The following is a 15,027-nucleotide window of genomic DNA, read 5'->3' on the forward strand; positions in this document are numbered from 1 at the left end:
AAGCACGACAGCCCAATAAAAACGGAACTGGAGAGTCCTGTCCGCTCCCCAAGACCTGTGACTAAGGCATTCTAAGATATTGAATGCCTTCTAGGTTCTGGCTTTCCAGTCTCTCAGGTGGCGTAATCATGACAGTTTCGAGTAAAAAATGAGGCCCAGACATCTAACTGAGTATTTAAAATGTAGAATACGCAAGTCAGGTAAATTAAAAGTACGACTAGATCGATTAAAGTGAACAGACAAACTGTCATCTGCAGAAAACTGAAACCCGTGATTGCAGCCCACTCATCTAACCTACGCACTGAAAGGCGCAACTGATGAGTCGCTCTTGCTGCACTGGAGGCGGAAGAGAAAACACCAGAATCGTCCACAAGTAAAGGGCATCGTACGGGATTCCGTACAGCAGACGCAATACTGTTTACGGATGTAACAAAGAGGGTAATACTTAAAGCACCACACTGAGGGACATGTTTTTCCTGCGCAAAACGATCTGACAACACTTCACCAACTCGGGACCTAAAAAACCGCTTAAACAGGAAAGACTGTATGGAGATGGGCAAGTGGCCACATAAGCCCTATTGATGTAGTTTCGTGGGAATACTGTGTCTACAGGTAGTGTCGTTGGCCTTACTGCTATCAAGGAATACACCGAGACAGCCATGTTTACGTAGGAAAGCCTGCTGGATAGCCGCTTCCCGTAGTGTCGTCAGACTGTGGACCGAAATCTGCGGAATCCACACTGAGAGCGGCTGAGGAGTTGGCTGGTCTCTAACAACCAGACCAGACGTCGGTCCAGGGTCTCTCCTACGCAGGCTGTTAACCCGATATTCTGGTAACTACTAGGCCATGTTGCGGTCCTTTCCTGGTTTGAGGAGAGGTATCAAAATTGCCTCTCTTTACGAGTTGTGAAATTGGTCTGTCCGCCATATTAAATTAAAAACAATCGAGTAGGATTTCATTTGACACTGCACGCAGTACCAGAGTTAGTGGTGACCATGTGCAGTATCAGGACTCTCAGACAGTGCCGATTTCAGCTCCCATATAAGACTCGTAACTTAAGGATGTGAAGCCCCTCCAAATAATCACACTGTAGTGGCATTGGTGGTAGTGTTTGCAAAATTTTCTGCCAAACTTGTTTGAGTCTCGGAGTGAGATGATAGCCCCAGTCCTGCACTGGCTCTGAAGAAGGTACGACAGAGGCGTGAGATAGGATGACGTCGACGTCGTCGGACTGGGTACTTCCTACCTTCATCAGTGGGCGATTTTCACCTTAGACTTTGACGTTTTGATCTGAGGCGGCTGTGGAGCACTGGATGTTGGACAAGATTTGATATTTTCAGGGGCAGAAAGTTTCACAATGTCAGAAACTATAGCACTATCGGAAGTTCTTGGGGGAGGGGCAGGTTCGAAGTAACTGCAGCAGCACAAGTGCATTGACAAACGCAGGAACTAGTGCTGACATTAGCAATCACCATTTGTGCAGTGGCACCGGTTTTCTGGACTGGCTATTTGAGAATAGAAGCAAAGGAAGCAGCAAACGTGGGTGACCGCATGGACTTGCATATCTTTTGGTTGCACCACACGGAATACGCTTTGTCGTTTTTATTTCCTGGATCTTCCGTTCCTTAAGGAAGACATTGCAGCCTCTACTCCAGACAGGGTGATCACCAGAGCATTTTACACACTTCAGGGGAGAGGAACAACCAACTGCATCATGGGCAGCTTTACCTCATTTGCCGCAAGCAGCTTCTCCCTTCCAGCCAAGAGTAGTGCGCCGATAGCGCTGACATTTAAAACAGCGCATTAGCCGAGGTGAAGGGAGCCAACCTTAACGTGCTCCGGAAGTTTCGTGCTCCTGAAAGCCAGTATAAGCTAGTCTGATTTCACCAGATCGCCATCCACCCTTTTCATAATATTTTGCACATGGAAAATGCCTTCCTGGGACCACTCGGCTTTCAGTTATTCTTGGGGAATGTCAACCAGATCTTTGCTGTAGTTCAAGGCATGCAGTTCAGTTACAACTGCATACTGCCCGAGGCACTGAGCTTTTTGGAGGTTCTTCACTTGTTGGTAACTTGAGTTTTCGACCTACAGTGTCTCATTTCGCAAGCACTTTCCAGATTTTAATTTCCAGCAACGTCCTGCAGACCTTTCTGTACATAAATTTGTAAAAATTTATCGAAACTGACCTATTTTCTTTTAATTATTATCAACACAGTCTGAGAAACAGCATGTTCTCTGTTACCATTGACTGAGTCAGAAGGACTGGTTACCCAAGCCTCCTTGTTAGACTGGGTGTTGGTACCTTCCAGAGGCCACCCATTCTGCTTGGAGGAGGAAGGGAAAATTTTGAAGGCTCCAGCCCGGTTCCACGAGTAACAAGGGAAATATAAGTTCACGTAGACAGAGCCCTGTGTGTGTGACTAAGCCTCATACAACGGAGGTGCGGCAGTTTCCCCAGAGGTTGTCCATTAACAACTACTCCACCTTAACAGCCACACATCTCATCAGCAAGCAGCACACCTTGAGATTGATGGGTTTTTACATTTTTAGCACCCTAGCTGTCTGGGCGGTCAAACCAAGATCCCTGGTCCATGTGACACACAACATTCCACTACCACTCCACACAGTGGTCACTGAAGCACCCACAGAGCTTACAGTGACAGCGGCCTGCTGGCTCTTACGAGTCCCCAGCTGAGGAGCCCAGAATCGCCAAAGCCTATACCCAACAAATGGAAGCTGAGCCCCTGAGGGCCTGGCACTAGGCTTTTAGGAGGACAGATGTTAGCAGATATCTCGTGTGGCATGTGTTGCGTTCACATGCACGCAGCCCACACTCGCAGCAACTGAGTCTCGTGAAACTTACTGTGGTGTAGTTCAGAATATTTCTTTCGGTAAAATAAGCAGCTGTCTGAATACGAAAGACATGTCACACAGAATTTTCGATTGGGTAAGCTAACTAGACTACGTGAAGTTGAAAGAGAGTTGCTGGCACTGAGTTGTTGAAATTAAAATTTTAAAGTGAGATGCTACAAACCATATGTGATACTATTTGTAGCTTACATATGTAAATATCACTGTGTAACTAGAGTTACAATAGATTCTTTCAGAATGTTCAGAACCAAATCAAGTATCATTTGCTGATTTCAATGTAGTTTCATGAGGTATAAGAAAATGTGATTCTAACAGGTGGCATTGATGCATTACTAATTGTTTTGGTAATTATGTAGGGAAAGTAGCTATAAACTATTTCGAGTTTAACCATTGCTGTTATGAATGTAGTTTTATAGTTTTAAAGTTAAGTTCTTAGCACAGCATTACACAAAACTCACGTAACAATCGTAGTCAAACCCCTCCTGGGGACACCATCCGTGGAGAGGCTTGCATGTCTGCAAGAAGCAGAGGAATATGGAGCGGTAGCACAGCTACTGGTAGGATCTTCCATGCTGCACAGGCCTTAGTGGATGAACCAGACGGTTCCCCACAATGCACTATCACTTCAGTATAATGTACTATCACTGAAATATCGAATTACACAGTCCTATCCCATCTTCCCAGACACCTAGCAAAAGGTATGATGCGGACCATGTCGAGAGATGCGTGGCACACGGGAAAAAATGTCATTAATGAAGCCTCAGGGATACCAGGCGGCCTCCATAAGTAATTAGCCTAGCACGGTGAGGGGTTCTGTGATGTTACAGAATATGTCCCCAATTCCACTGAACCAAAATGTAGAAAATCGAAGAAGAAAAAATAAAAGCTGAGGCTCTTGAAGAGACCTCTAACATCCTAAAATCGGGTCTGAAATCGATGAAAGGTGTTTCCGCAACTGGATCAGGTCATAGACCAGTCTAAGGTGCGGAAACTGAGAAATTGGATCAGGTCAGGATTAAAGCCTTGTCTGTTGCCCAGAGGAGAAAACTTCTCAAAGAACTGAAGTAAAAGGAGGGTAAAAAATGGCTTCCTAAACAAAAATGAAGCGAACTGAAAGGTCTTTAGCATAAGACACCCCTAAAGCACTGTCCCGGAGTGAAGATCGTAAACAGGTCTCTTCCATCTTCAATAGAGGAACAAGGGATTCTGACTTCTCAGGATGACGCTTATCAAATGGGTATATCCACTGGTCAACGTCAACTCCCAGCATGTGGTGCTTGTTGAGAAGACTGGCTGGTTCAAATGGCTCTAAGCACTATGGGACTTAACATCTGAGGTCATCAGTCCCCTAGACTTAGAACTACTTAAACCTAACTAATCTAAGGACATCACACACATCCATGTCCGAGGCAGGATTCGAACCTGCGACCGTAGCAGGCGCGCGGTTCCGGACTGAAGCGCCTAGAACCGCTCGGCTACAACGGTCGGCTTGAGAAGACTGGGGGGGGAGGGGGGAGGGGTGTCCCAAGTTAGGATTCAATCTCAGGAGGATCTATCTTGACAATGGGAATTCATAGTTCTCAAAGGCTAGTGTCACGGTAAGACGGCAAGATGGAAACTAAGTGTTCCAAATAAACCCACAAAACTGTAAAGGGACAACTGCTGCTTTTTGTGAAGACAGGAAGTAGACATGGTCCTGATTCAGGAACACTATGTATATAAACTACAAAAAAGGCGGGGGGGAGGGGGGGGGGGGTTGGAATTCAGGCATCAGAGGAACTGGAGAACTGGAGGTTGGTGCTAGAAATCTAAGAAACTCCAGAAATGTGTTTCTGTCACAAATGGAATTTCTTTCATGCCAATGACAGACTTCTGTTCCATGGACTTAGCGGCCATCAAGACGAAACAGCATTAGGAAGGAAGCGCCACTAAGTTATATTCATCTCAGCTTACTTTCCTTACAAGGACAGTCTTACTGCTTCCCAGGAAGTGAAGAGACTGACAGACAGCTGTTCACACCTCAACGAATAATTACTGATTGATTGTGATGGCAATGCTCACAACCTTGTGTGGGAAACCAGTGACAACAGCAGAGGTGAGTACCTTCTTGAAGATTTACTCAAAAGCAACGTGGAGATCCTTAACAGGGCAGCGAAGCTACATCCAGGAACCTGAGAAGGAAAGATATAAGAAAAATTACGTTTGGGTCCATTGTAATTGGCAGTTATGCTAAAAAACTAGAATATGGTGTAGGTGCTTCAAAGTTCATAATATTTACATTTACTGAGACAGATCAAAGATCGTTGCAGGATGCCACGTTGACCTTGTGAGACTAAAGAAAAGCAACAGCGTAAACTTACTGTGGATCCCTGGTCGCTCAGGAATCAGTAGCAATGAACAAACTGATAGGCTGGGCAGGCCGGGTGTGAAAACTGCATATACTGGACTGGAACTTTTCCTAACCATCACTAAGGCCATGGTTAAATCAAAACTACGACACATGATCCGAAGACAGCACTTTGAATATTGGACAATGATCCAAAAATAAAAACATGGCACTCTAAAAATGCTGAATCCATACTTAAAAAAATTTCTGTAGTTGTTTGCTTGGACAAGAATCAAAATAACCTCATTGTAGGACTAATGACAAGCCACGGGATCTTTAAGAAGCGGCTACACACGATGAACATAGAGAATGTGTAGGCTGTGTGGTAACGGTGACGAAACCTCACTGGACCTTCGAGTGTGAAGCGTTGGAGACCGAAAGACACAGAATATTTGGGTCACGTCCTGAAGAAATTGTTTCTAAGAAAGAACTAGCGAAGGTTCTCCTATTACTCTTTCAGGGTACTGGATTGCTGTACTATAACCAATAAATCCTGCTTCGGTGGGGGCAATATTGGGCTTAGACTGCTGTTGTTTTTACCTCTTTGTTCAAATGAAATCAAATCTAGAATAGTGTTGGTGGTATGTGCAGTACACTAAACTCACTCGACAGATATTACTAGTGGACACTACTACATCTGTATGATTTCATTACTTCTTTACTTATGAGATAGACGCTATATATCAACCTCTGCTTCACAGAACCTAAAAACTCTTCGTGTCACAATAAATCTGAGTCATCTTATAGGCTTAAAATCCAATAGCTAACATCCATTGCACTTACACACTCTCAGCTTCTGGTGACAGAATACTATTTAAGAGTCACAAAGAAGCATCACCAACTTGACCTCACATTCTAAGGAGAAAAAGCGTATGTGCAACATATATGCCACAGCAATCGACACCGCGAGAAAATCGGGAACATAATTCTATTAGTACGCAGTTATGATCTGAATTATAGGTTTTAAATTTTGAACACATAAACTGTTTATCACACGTCCCGCGAAACTGCGCCCATCCAATGCCCGGGTACGAAGTACTATACATTGGAGTGGCTAAGAGATTTTTGTATTACTGGTTTGGCACTGGTAACATGCCTTATTGATTCTGTCAAAGTGTGCTGTTCCTAACCTGTGGCTAGTGTCAGAGATGGTTTTCTTTGACCATTTTTATGTTGTGATTCACGAATGAATGGAACTAGTTTGTGGGTCATGAAAGAAGCAACATATCATTGCGTAATTATTAACATGGCGCATTATTTTCTTCGGATTTTAGAGCTGGCACTGTGAAAGTGAAACACATCTGCAAGACATGCGCTGTTGTTCAACGTGATTGGTATGCTTCAATAGTGAGTCGAAAATTATTAAGTTCATTTCATAATAAATCTTCAGTTTCTCATGTTTATCCATTTTGATTCTCATGCATACATATAGCTGCATAATATCAATACGAGTATAGAGTTAAAGTAATGTTGAGGTTATATTTGGGTGAGTTTTACGTGTTATGTACTCACATAACTTATTGTTATTAGCTGGGAACAACGAGTTCTCAAACAAGATTTCAAAACAAGTTGGGCAGATGTGTGTGTCTTCTGCCTCCTTTCTCTCACTGTCAGCATCCTGAGCCTAAGAAGACTGTGGTCTTCAGTCTACTGAACAGTACTTCGCTCTGAGGCACTGGTCAGCTGCAGTGGGGCTCAGCGAGTGATGTCCATGAAAGTTTAAAAACTGTACTTTTAGGAGGTCATAACTGCATAGTATCAGAATCATCCTCCATACGAACGCTCTATTAGTGAGGCTGATATCTTACAAATGTGCATTTTTTGTCCTCAAAATATATCACATTGGTGATGTTTCCTTGTCAGTAGCTGACATCCACCACACATACAGACTGTCAGGTTTTGGTAATACAATACTAGTGGTCAGTGGTGCTCAGTGGACAATGATCACCAGTGCTCAATGAAGGTCAGTGATCAATGATGGCCAGTGATCAATGTTGGCCAGTAGTCCGCCAGAGTCAGTGGTATGCTTAAAATCCAGTAACTAGCACACACTGCACATACGCGTTGTCCATTTCTTGCGACAGAATACTATTTAAGACTCAAACAGTGTTATACAAACAGGTAACAATCCTAGTTAGTAGACTAAGCTGAGTACATATTCCCAGTGGGCACTACTACAACACACATCAGATCCTGGGAACAGATGGTGAAAGATCATGTTAGATTCCAGAGGAGAATCGAAAATATAAGTATATTATTGAGCCAATATTACAAGCTGGTCATCACACAGGGTAGAACGCAGATGCATGAAAGTGCGTGTGCTTGTAAGTTTACGACGCCTGTTGGAAATAATGTGAATGCTACTATTAAATGCATCTGACAGAGACGATTACATTTGACTCTTAACTTGTTGTATCCAACTTAAATATCAGCTAGACCCAGCTCCCCAACTATCTATTTTTACAATTTATTCTGAGAAAAGCACGAATGCTTTTTTGTCAAGTGAGGGATATATGGTCGATTTTGGAAGTATTGACTCGCTAATTACTTTTGTATGTCTCAACTTGTCAGACACTGGTCTTCCAGCAAGAACATATGTATGAATACTAGACAACTATTAGCAGAAAGTAAGTAATTAGAGTTCATGATGCTTCCTTCTCTTGTGTACATCCCTGAAATAAAAAAAATTAATTCTATCGTGCACTATACTAACAAACTTTTAATTTTTTGTCATCAGTCCTCACTACCAGTTTCTTTTCTTTTTTCTGAGAACCATGCACGAGAACATATTTGATTGTCAAGGATTCTGCATCACAGACAATAATTTGTTCCGTATTACACTGAATTTGGGATTTTGTGTAGTTTTCGAAGCAGCATGGTTTCATCTGGTGGCTTTACGAGTACTTGGAGATGTACTAAATAGTGACAGGTATAAAATGTGACATGCATAATAATGAAGACAAGGATATCTCTTCATTTCCTGCCCTTTGATAAAAAAAAAAGAACATTGACTGATGAGTTAACTCTGACGTAGCTGTAAGCATGTACGTCTACCCGACAGAACGTTCACAAAGCGATGGGCTTACATGTATGCCCAGTAAGCGGAATGTCCAGATGGCTACATGCATTCATTTACTCACAGAAGATAGGGAGGCCTGACCTCTAAGAGCCTAGTTCCTGGAGTAGGAAAACATGCATAATAGAATGGCAACTCGCTGGAGCCTGCATCTGAGCGTACCTCACAATGCTCTCATTATCTGCCCTTCTTTGTAATTTCGGAAAGCACCACAGCATTCACCTCCTCCTGGCACCTTTCTACTTACAGGTCGATCTGATAGACAAACTGGGTCTCCTGACCTACACACAACCACACATAATCTGAAAGGGCATGAATTACCCTGCAGGACTGATGCGGCAGGTGTCGGAAGAGGTGAACAGTGCAGCACTCGCTGCCGCACGGAACTACAAACGGCACCTTGACAGCCAAACGAAGTATGATTTCCAAAATTTACAAAGTACACTTGATGCAAACACATGTAATCAGAAAAGGCATGAATTTTTTTACAGAAATGACGTATCAGGTGTTGCAAAAGGCGGACAGTGGAGCTAAAATATGCGGTTTCTCAGCATCACTCACCATTGTGCGGATGAGAAGATGGTCAGAGTTTCTGGTGTCTTGGCTAAAAATAGTTCATATTAAAACTATATATCCTGGAACGTATTTGTTCGATGTTAACGAAATTTGAATCGGGTATAGTGATGTAAGTTTCAAGTTACAGAACGGTCCATTAAAAAATAAACGCGTTCTCGTCATTTTACTAAAATACCTATTTCTCAGCGTAGGATAAACTTATATTACAAAGCGTGGTTTATGTTTGAAGACCTCTTCTGAGATTATCAGAAACTGAAGCCACTGTCACTGTACAGTGTGATACGGATTTAATAAACAGCGTTATTGGACAATTTTTCTCTTCGGGTAGGAACTTGCGCTTAGCCTACAGCGGCTTTGGCCATCAGGTGTTATCAACCGACCGCCGGCCAGACACACAACACGTCAGCTGCCGTAAGCCAACTGGCCCGACAGAATGACCGGCCCCAGCAACGGCGAAAGAGTTATACATGATGCTGTTCTGTACTCATGTTGAAAATCCAAAAACACCTTCACTGTAAGTTGCTTCAGATAGTAAATTTCTTGAAAAAGGATCTTCGGTAAACTTAAATTTTACGTATAGTCAAATACAAGGCCGAACATGTTTCTGCTTTCGTTACTCTTTTTAGTCGTCTCATTAAGGGCAGATGTGAATTTTTTAAGGTCGCCTCACGCACACCATCAATTCTTCAGTCGAGACTCTTTTTGCAGTATCATGTAAATGAGAACTACGTATGCGCACCTTCTCCTCCTCGCAAAAATATCAGGTGTCAATCTGTCGTTTTCCAAACTTTAGGTTAAAATTTTCTTTGAAACATGTATTAAAAAACCCAGGATATTTTACCTTAAACAAGTCATACGTTTTCTTGACGGACAGTTCAGATGAGAGAAACGTAAAGTTTGTATCAGACGCATAGTGCGTTTTTCGCACACTAAATGAGCTTATATGTTCGTGCATCAACGGTTCGTTAGGGCCAATATTTCTTGCTCAAGGATGTCTGCCACGTTTCTCGGGCGGCGACTTCCCTTACAGGAATAACTGTCTGGGGCGTTTAATTCGCTTCTCGGCCACATCATACAGCCCGAAAAACAGCCTCCCGACAATCTTCTACCTTGGTTTCACTGACAATCACATGGAATTTATATGAGTGCATCCTCAAAGAAGCGTCATCATTCCTTGGGCGTTGTGCTTAACATTAGTCTCCTCTATCATCCGTTGCGAATGAAAATCTTGCTCATATTTAGATTGAAAATAAGCATACAAAGTGATGTATATCAACCCATTTTCAGTGCCAGCAAATTTGGTAAAACAGCATTTCTTGCACCTAAAACCAAATAAAAAGAAATTTAGGCCTAGTTAACTGATAAGTTTGGAGGAAGCATAAATTATGAGTGTTCCCCGTACTAATGATAAGTTTTTTCTTGTTCTTATAGATATAAAGCCATATAGCTGAAACCATTTACCGTTAGAGACAAATTTACAAACTATCCTATTCATTGTGGTAAACCATCTATCTATATCTTTAACATGTATGCTAGTAAGTTTCAGAGAACTGCATCACTACGTTTTACAATAATTAGTTGAATGAGATGTTCATTCTGCAGCGGAGTGTGCGCTGATATGTAACTTCCTGTCAGATTAAAACTGTGTGCCGAACCGAGACTCGAACTCGGGACCCTTGCCTTTCGCGGGCAAGTGCTCTACCAACTGAGCTACCCAAGAACGACTCACGCCCCGTCCTCACAGTGTTACTTCTGCCAGTACCTCGTCTCCTACCTTCCAAACTTAACAGAAGCTCTCCTGCAGACCTTGCAGAACTAGCAATCTTGCAAGAAACGATATTGCGGAGACATGGCTTAGTCACAGCCTGGGGGATGTTTCCAGAATGAGATTTTCACTCTACAGCGGAGTGTGAGCTGATATGAAACTTCCTGGCAGATCAAAACTGTGTGCCGAACCGAGTCTAGAACTCGGGACCTACTTCTTACCTGCAAGGTGAACGGGTTGATCTTGGTCTACGCTGCTTTCCTCCGAGTCCAGTGTAATCTTTACCTTGTAATTTCAGCTTCTTAACAACATTCCTTTTGTAGGCTTTTAATGGACTGTCACTTAAATCGCTACGTTCACTCATTTTGTAATAATTACCATAAGTTACTGGCACCATAATAACATTATTTCCACTATTTAACAATCAACACAATGTACGCAGAGCAACAAACAAAGAAAAGGGGCAAAGAGATACAACTACAGAAAATAATTTGTAGTGTTACCAACAGTTGAGTTTGATGATGTTTGTCTTGTGGGGCGCTCAACTGCGCAGTCACCAGCGCCCGTACAAGTCACACTTTTGACACAGTCCAATTTTTGTTACACAATCCAGTATAGCCACTGTCACGAGTGACGATGATGAAATGATGAGGTGAACACAAACACCCAGTCCCCGGGCAGAGGAAATCAAAAATGGCTCTGAGCACTATGGGACTTAACATCTACGGTCATCAGTCCCCTAGAACTTAGAACTACTTAAATCTAACTAACCTAAGGACATCACAGACATGCACGCCCGCGGCAGGATTCGAAGCGCGTGGTCCTCAGTTTTGATGTTTAGTTCACGGATAATATAATTTCTGATACTATTCAATACTTCCACATTTCTTCGTTTTATCCTCAACCTTTATTGTGTACCAGTTATAGTGTTCATTCCATTCAGGACGTCCTGTAATTATTGTTTATTTTCACTGACGACAGCAACGTCCTCAGCGAATTTTAATATCCTTTCACCCTGAATTTTTATCCCACTGTTGAACCTTTGTTCTACTTACCCCATTTCTTCTTCGACATATAGATAGAACAGTAGAGCAAAAAGGCTACGTACCTGTCTTACATCTCTCGCATTCCGAGGACTTTGTTTCTGAGCTTTCATTCGTATTTTTCCCTTTTGGTTGTTATTCATGTTGTGTATTATCTGCCTTTTCCCATAGCTTACTCCTATTTTCATCGGAGTATCGAACATCTCGAACGAGTTTATTTTGTCAAACGGTTCTTCCTAGTCGAAAAATCCTAAGAACCTGTGTTGCATTCCTGACTTTGGCTGCCATTATCAAATCTAAAGTATACGCCTGTAATACTTTATACTTGTTTGATAGCCTTCGAAGCAGCTCAGAGATATCCGTTCGACTGCGATGTTGATGTCTCTAGAACGTGGTTCTGAATGTGGTCAGCAGTTTCCTGGCGTGAGGAAATTCACAGTCAATATTTTCCTTTTTTGAGTAAACGGAACAAAAAGAGGTCGTCAGGCGATAACTGAGCAGAGTACCGGATATTAAACATTAGTTTTATGTTTTTCTACGTCAGGAACCAACTATCTTGGATGTAATGTGACATCTGTCACTGCCGTAATGAAAAGTGGCGCGCCGTTTTCGGTATTTTGTTTTTCCTCATTTCATCGATAGCTACGCCCAAACGGTCCGTTTTGTACCATTCTGCGTTAACCGCTGTTTGATTCTCCAAGTCAATGAGCGCGACGTGTCTACGCGTCGTGTCGCGTTAACAACGAAAAGACAAGTCTTGAAAACAACGTAGAAATGTGCTGCAGAGAGTGTTAAGCAGTGGCACCAGAGGCGCGGGGAACCAGGAGGGTCCTGGGAGCAAGTATCGTGATAGCACTAGCGGACGGAGGACGTTAAGCGGTAAAGGAGAGGGTAATGTGACAGAATTGACTTAGGTTAACATTAAGTTTAGAAAAATGTAATTTTGCGTAGACGCATGTCAAATATTTAGGTCACGTAATTAGTGAACAAGGGGTTCCAACGGATCCTTAGTTATCAGAGGCAGATCAAAATTTTCGGACACCACGTACAACGAAGCAATTACAATCGCATATTGGGTTATGTTCATGTTATTGTAAATTTGTAAAAGATTTTGCTAGAATGGCCGAGCCATTAACAAAGCTTTTAAAGAAAGGGGTTAAATTTCAATGGACGGAGGAATGTCAGGAAGCTTTCGATGAATTAAAGATAAGATTAGTATCTGGTCCGGTGTTGGTGTTGCCGAATTTTGAAGAAGACTTCATCTTATCATGTGACGCTTCAAATGGCACAGTAGTATGTGAAATATTGAATGAACAGGAGCGACCGGTTGTCTATGCTTCTAGACAGTTAAATAGGGCAGAGCGGAATTATTCCACAACGGAAAAGGAGATGTTGGCTGTAATATATGGAGTAACGTATTATCGTTGTTACCTTTATGGTAGGAATTTTTAGGTCGTGACGGATCATGCAGCGTTGAGATGGTACTGGGACTCAAGAATCCTTCTAGTCGATTAACACGGTGGACTCTAAAATTAAGTGTGTTTGACTTTGAAAAAATTCATAAGCCAGGGAAGAAACACGGGAATGAAGGTGCATTAAGTCACAAATTAGACGCATTAGAAGTAATGGGTAAGAGTGTCGCGGAATGGCAAAGGGCACAAGCAGAGAATGAGGAGTGCCAGAGATTTAGAACTCAACCAGATTTCATTGTGGAGGGATACTTCTTGTGTAGAGTTACCATGTGCAGACCACGGGTAGTGGTAACGAAGAGTTTGGGAGAATAAGTCTTAAATCAGGCCAATGATCATGTGCTATCGGGGCATGGTGGTCGTCGAGCAACGGGAAGACGAGGACCAGAACGATTTTGGTGGCGCACTCAGAGAAGGGATGTCGAACAATACGTAGCAAATTGTGTGCCGTGTGCGCAACGAGCGGATGTGATGCGCGCAAGAATTACATTGCAACGGTTACTAGAGGCTTCGAAACCATTCGAGTTTACCGGGCTAGATATCTGCGAGCCATCGGCAGGGAAACGTTACGTTTTAACTATAATTGATCACTTTTCGCGGCTTCTAGCCATGGTCGCAACACCAACAGGTAAGTACAGTAGCACAAGCTTTAGTCAATAACTGTGAAACGCCCCGCAGAACCCGCAGGACACGACAGGTAGTTTAAGTTGTGGAAAGGGGCCAAAATAAGGGGCTGCAAGTTACACTCGAACGTACAACTTTATTATTTGATCAAACATTATAAGAGCCCGAAAAAATTTTTTTAAACACACACCTTTAATCTTTGGGACTTTATTACCGGCTGAAAGCCACTTTAATTTAAAAACGGCTGAGGGCCAATAACATAAAACGCAAGCATAATCAGAAGTTTAAAAGGCAAGCCTTATCTTACAACAGTTCTTTATTTAGGCCGAAGCCCCAAGGATATTTTCAGAGGAAATAATTTGAATTCAAAATCGGCTGAAAGCCTAACACTTAAGGCTAAACAACATTAATTTAAAAAAAAAACAAAGGTCTTACATAAAACCGATCTTAATTAGGCAAAACTTAACCAAAATAGAAATTTAAGAGCCAAAGCCTTATCTTAAGACAGTTCTTTAGTTAGGGTGAAGACCCAAAGAATCAGACACTTCAAGAGCAAACAAGTTAAATTCAAATCAGCTGAAGGCTCCATAACATTAATTTTTTTAAATTCCAAAGGCCTTACATGAAACAGGTCTTTAATTTAGGCTGAAGGCCTTAAGAGCAAAACAACTCAAACTCAAAATCGGCTAAAGGCCCAACACAAAAAATTCAACAATATTAAAGTTTTTTAAATGCCAAAGGACTTACGTGAAACAGTTCTTTGAACTAGGTTGAAGGCCTTAAGAGCAAAACAACTCAAACTCAAAATCGGCTGAAGGCCCAACACTTGAAATTCAACAACATTTAAACTTATAAAATGCCAAAGGCCTTACGTGAAACAGTTCTTTTAATTAGGCTGAAGGCCTGAAGAATCTGACACTTTAAGGGCAAAACAACCTTAATTTTAAAAAATCAGCTAGAATCCATACAAATACAAACAACAAGAATAAAATAAAAAAGGCAGTACACCCAAGGGCGCTAAGATGTTCGAGGGTCGGCCTGGAATTGAAACACTAACGCTCGCTTAGGTGAGACGGGCAGTTGGGCCAACCATTCGCGATCCGACGACAACCCAACCGACCGTCATTCAACGGACCCACTGACAAGATAATTTCCACTTCACCCAAACAGGGCACCAGAAGGAGTTCAACGGAACAACATAGAAGATATTGGCG

This window comes from Schistocerca cancellata, chromosome 5, assembly GCF_023864275.1.
Source record: "Schistocerca cancellata isolate TAMUIC-IGC-003103 chromosome 5, iqSchCanc2.1, whole genome shotgun sequence".
NCBI lineage: Eukaryota > Metazoa > Arthropoda > Insecta > Orthoptera > Acrididae > Schistocerca > Schistocerca cancellata.